This window comes from Portunus trituberculatus, unplaced genomic scaffold (assembly GCF_017591435.1).
Source record: "Portunus trituberculatus isolate SZX2019 unplaced genomic scaffold, ASM1759143v1 PGA_scaffold_202__28_contigs__length_962959, whole genome shotgun sequence".
In the NCBI taxonomy this organism is placed as follows: Eukaryota; Metazoa; Arthropoda; class Malacostraca; order Decapoda; family Portunidae; genus Portunus; species Portunus trituberculatus.
The window spans coordinates 418,323-424,322 of NW_025541370.1; the positions used below are offsets into that span (position 1 = coordinate 418,323).

At 27.3% G+C, this 6,000-nt stretch overlaps 1 protein-coding gene across 1 annotated transcript in view; it reads left to right on the plus strand.

The window, feature by feature from the left end:
- Positions 1-6,000, plus strand: part of LOC123500298 — a 99,098-nt gene that overhangs the window by 44,739 nt on the left and 48,359 nt on the right. The window lies entirely within an intron of this gene.

Sequence of the window (6,000 nt, forward strand, 5' to 3'; positions counted from 1 at the left end):
TAACCAATTTTTGACATATTTCACTTCCTTAAACAAATATTGTGTAATCATTTGCTTTTCCTGCATTTCTGTGTTTTGGTGCAAAAAAAAGCTGAAAACTAATAAAATAACATGTTTTTCTAACTTTTACTTTTGTTTCTCTATATTGGCTTACTTTCATTAATTTTGTTTTTTTAACATAACAATGTAAAATGAAATTAATATACAACATTTTCAATCAAATTTTTTTTTTTTATAAAACATTTTAAAAGCACATAAATAAGACGTTTGAAAAAATATTTTCTTTTGCGTGTATTTCTGAGTTTTGGTGCATAAAATGCTGAAAAACACTTAATAACCATTTTTCACATATTTCAGTTCCTTAAACAAATAATGTGTAATCATGCGTTTTGTCTGCATTTTTGTGTTTTGGTGCAAAAAAAGCTGAAAGATATTAATATAACTAGTCTTGGTTACTTCTAATTGCATTTTCTATATTGGCTTCTTTTCGCAGGAAAACACAAAAAATGCAGGCAAAACGCATGATTACACACTATTTGTTAAAGGAACTGAAATATGTCAAAAAGGGTTATTATGGTGTTTTCCAGCATTTTATACACCAAAACTCAGAAATGCAGGCAAAACACTATATTTATTGAAACTTCTTATATATGTGTTTTCAAGGTGTTTTATGAAAAAAGATTATCACTATTGAAAATTTTTTATATTCAAGTCATTTTATATATTTATGCTTCAAAACAATAGAATTGATGAAAACAAGCCAATATAGAAAAACCAAAGTACAAGTAACAATAACGTGTTATTTTAGTAGTTTCAGCATTTTTTGCACTAAAACACAGAAATGCAGGCAAAACGCATGATAAAATACTATTTGTTTAAGGAACTGAATTATGTCAACAATGGGTTATTTTGGTGTTTTCCAGCATTTTATGCACCAAAACTCAGAAACGTAGTCAAAACACTATATTTGTTAAAATGTTTTAATTTATGTGTTTTTAGGTGTTTTATGAAAAAAAAACTATCTATTAGAAATTTTGTATATTCAAGTCATTTTACATTTTTATGCCTCAGAACAATAAAATTGATGAAAACAAGGCAATATAGAGACACCAAAGAAAGAGGAAGATAAAGTGTTATTTTAGTAGTTTTCAGCTTTCTTTTGTACCAAAACACAGAAAAGCAGGCAAAACGCATGAATAACACTATTTGTTAAAGAACTGATATATGTCAAATATGGGTTGGGTAATATTTAGGTGTTTTCCAATATTTTGTGCACCAAAACTCAGAAATGCTGGCAAAACACTATATTTGTTAAAAAGTCTTATTTATGTGTTTTAAGGTGTTTTATGGAAAAAAAAATAAAAAACACCTTAAAACACACATAAATAATATGTTTTAATAAATATAGTGTTTTGCCTGCATTTTGACTTTGGTGTATAAAATGCTGAATACACCAATATAACCATTTTGACATATTTCACTTCCTTAAACAAATATTGTGTAATCATTTGCTTTTCCTGCATTTCTGTGTTTTGGTGCAAAAAAGCTGAAAACTAATAAAATAACATGTTTTCTAACTTTTACTTTTGTTTCTCTATATTGGCTTATTTTCATCAATTTTATTGTTTTGAAACATAACAATGTAAAATGAAATTAATATACAAATTTTCAATCAAATTTTTTTTTTTTTTTTTCATAAAACATTTTAAAAGCACATAAATAAGACGTTTGAAAAATATATTCTTTTGCGTGTTTTTCTGAGTTTTGGTGCATAAAATGCTGAAAACACATTAATAACCATTTTTCACATATTTCAGTTCCTTAAACAAATAATGTGTAATCATGCGTTTTGTCTGCATTTTGTGTTTTGGTGCAAAAAAGCTGAAAGATATTAAAATAACTAGTCTTGGTTACTTCTAATTGCATTTTCTATATTGGCTTTTTTCACAGGAAACACAAAATGCAGGCAAAACGCATGATTACACACTATTTGTTAAAGGAACTGAAATATGTCAAAATGGGTTATTATGGTGTTTTCCAGCATTTTATGCACCAAAACTCAGAAATGCAGGCAAAACACTATATTTTTAAACTTCTTATTTATGTGTTTTCAAGGTGTTTTATGAAAAAGACTATCTCCATTGAAAATTTTTATATTCAAGTCATTTTACATTTTATGCTTCAAAACAATAGAATTGATGAAAACAAGCCAATATAGAAAAACCAAAGTAAAAGTAACAATAACGTGTTATTTTAGTAGTTTCAGCATTTTTGCACTAAAACACAGAAATGCAGGCAAAACGCATGATAAAATACTATTTGTTTAAGGAACTGAATTATGTCAACAATGGGTTATTTTGGTGTTTTCCAGCATTTTATGCACCAAAACTCAGAAAAGCAGGCAAAACACTAACAATGTAAAACATAACAATGTAAAATGAAATTAATAACATTAATTTTTTTCAATCAAGTTTTTTTTTCATAAAACATATTAAAAACATAAATAAGACGTTTGAAGAAATATAGTCTTTTGCGTGAATTCTGAGTTTTGGTGCATAAAATGCAGGAAAACAACAATAACCATTTTGACATATTTCAATTCCTTAAACAAATGTGTAATCATGCGTTTTGCCTGCATTTTGTGTTTTGGTGCAAAAAGCTGAAAGCTATTAAAATAATTCGTCTTGGTTACTTCTACTTGCATTTCTCTATATTGGCTTGTTTTTGCAGAAAAACACAAAAATGCAGGCAAAACGCATGAATACACACTATTTGTTAAAGGAACTGAAATATGTCAAAATGGGTTATTATGGTGTTTTCCAGCATTTTATACACCAAAACTCAGAAATGCAGGCAAAACACTATATTTATTGAAACTTCTTATATATGTGTTTTCAAGGTGTTTTATGAAAAAAGATTATCACTATTGAAAATGTTTTATATTCAAGTCATTTTACATTTTATGTTTCAAAACGATAGAATTGATGAAAACAAGCCAATATAGAAAACCAAAGTACAAGTAAGAATAACGTGTTATTTTAGTAGTTTCAGCATTTTTTGCACTAAAACACAGAAATGCAGGCAAAACGCATGATAAAATACTATTTGTTTAAGGAACTGAATTATGTCAACAATGGGTTATTTTGGTGTTTTCCAGCATTTTATGCACCAAACTCAGAAACGTAGTCAAAACACTATATTTGTTAAAATGTTTTAATTATGTGTTTTCAGGTGTTTTATGAAAAAAAACTATCGATTAGAAATTTTGTATATTCAAGTCATTTTACATTTTATGCCTCAGAACAATAAAATTGATGAAAACAAGGCAATATAGAGACACCAAAGAAAGAGGAAGATAAAGTGTTATTTTAGTAGTTTTCAGCTTTCTTTTGTACCAAAACACAGAAAAGCAGGCAAAACGCATGAATAACACTATTCGCTTAAAGAACTGATATATGTCAAATATGGGTTTAATATTTGGTGTTTTCCAATATTTTGTGCACCAAAACTCAGAAATGCTGGCAAAACACTATATTTGTTAAAAAGTCTTACTTATGTGTTTCTAAGGTGTTTTATGGAAAAAAAAAAAATTTTCATAAAACACCTTAAAACACATACAAATAATATGTTTTAATAAATATAGTGTTTTGCCTGCAATTTTGACTTTTGGTGTATAAAATGCTGGAATACACCAATATAACCCATTTTTGACATGTTTCACTTCCTTAAACAAATATTGTGTAATCATTTGCTTTTCCTGCATTTCTGTGTTTTGGTGCAAAAAAAAGCTGAAAACTAATAAAATAACATGTTTTTCTAACTTTTACTTTTGTTTCTCTATATTGGCTTATTTTCATCAATTGTATTGTTTTGAAACATAACAATGTAAAATGAAATTAATATACAACATTTTCAATCAAATTTTTTTTTTTTTTTCATAAAACATTTTAAAAGCACATAAATAAGACGTTTGAAAAAATATATTCTTTTGCGTGTCTTTCTGAGTTTTGGTGCATAAAATGCTGGAAAACACATTAATAACCCATTTTTCACATATTTCAGTTCCTTAAACAAATAATGTAATCATGCGTTTTGTCTGCATTTTGTGTTTTGGTGCAAAAAAAGCTGAAAGCTATTAAAATAACTAGTCTTGGTTACTTCTAATTGCATTTCTCTATATTGGCTTCTTTTCACAGGAAAACACAAAAATGCAGGCAAAACGCATGATTACACACTATTTGTTAAAGGAACTGAAATATGTCAAAAATGGGTTATTATGGTGTTTTCCAGCATTTTATACACCAAAACTCAGAAATGCAGGCAAAACACTATATTTTTTAAACTTCTTATTTATGTGTTTTCAAGGTGTTTTATGAAAAAAGACTATCTCCATTGAAAATTTTTTTATATTCAAGTCATTTTATATATTTATGCTTCAAAACAATAGAATTGATGAAAACAAGCCAATATAGAAAAACCAAAGTACAAGTAACAATAACGTGTTATTTTAGTAGTTTCAGCATTTTTTGCACTAAAACACAGAAATGCATGCAAAACGCATGATAAAATACTATTTGTTTAAGGAACTGAATTATGTCAACAATGGGTTATTTTGGTGTTTTCCAGCATTTTATGCACCAAAACTCAGAAAAGCAGGCAAAACACTAACAATGTAAAACATAACAATGTAAAATGAAATTAATATACAAAACTTTCAATCAAGTTTTTTTATTTCATAAAACATATTGAAAGCACATAAATAAGACGTTTGAAGAAATATAGTCTTTTGCGTGAATTCTGAGTTTTGGTGCATAAAATGCAGGAAAACAACAATAACCATTTTGACATATTTCAATTCCTTAAACAAATGTGTAATCATGCGTTTTGCCTACATTTTTGTGTTTTGGTGCAAAAAAAGCTGAAAGCTATTAAAATAATTCGTCTTGGTTACTTCTACTTGCATTTCTCTATATTGGCTTGTTTTTGCAGAAAAACACAAAAATGCAGGCAAAACGAATGAATACACACTATTTGTTAAAGGAACTGAAATATGTCAAAAAGGGGTTATTATGGTGTTTTCCAGCATTTTATACACCAAAACTCAGAAATGCAGGCAAAACACTATATTTATTGAAACTTCTTATATATGTGTTTTCAAGGTGTTTTATGAAAAAAGATTATCACTATTGAAAATTTTTTATATTCGTCATTTTACATTTTTATGTTTCAAAACGATAGAATTGATGAAAACAAGCCAATATAGAGAAACCAAAGTATAAGTAAGAATAACGTGTTATTTTAGTAGTTTCAGCATTTTTTGCACTAAAACACAGAAATGCAGGCAAAACGCATGATAAAATACTATTTGTTTAAGGAACTGAATTATGTCAACAATGGGTTATTTTGGTGTTTTCCAGCATTTTATGCACCAAACTCAGAAACGTAGTCAAAACACTATATTTGTTAAAATGTTTTAATTATGTGTTTTTCAGGTGTTTTATGAAAAAAAAAACTATCGATTAGAAATTTTGTATATTCAAGTCATTTTACATTTTTATGCCTCAGAACAATAAAATTGATGAAAACAAGGCAATATAGAGACACCAAAGAAAGAGGAAGATAAAGTGTTATTTTAGTAGTTTTCAGCTTTCTTTTGTACCAAAACACAGAAAAGCAGGCAAAACGCATGAATAACACTATTTGTTAAAGAACTGATATATGTCAAATATGGGTTGGGTAATATTTAGGTGTTTTCCAATATTTTGTGCACCAAAACTCAGAAATGCTGGCAAAACACTATATTTGTTAAAAAGTCTTATTTATGTGTTTTAAGGTGTTTTATGAAAAAAAAAAAAATTTTTCATAAAACACCTTAAAACACAAATAATATGTTTTAATAAATATAGTGTTTTGCCTGCAATTTTGACTTTGGTGTATAAAATGCTGAATACACCAATATAACCCATTTTGACATATTTCACTTCCTTAAACAAATATTGT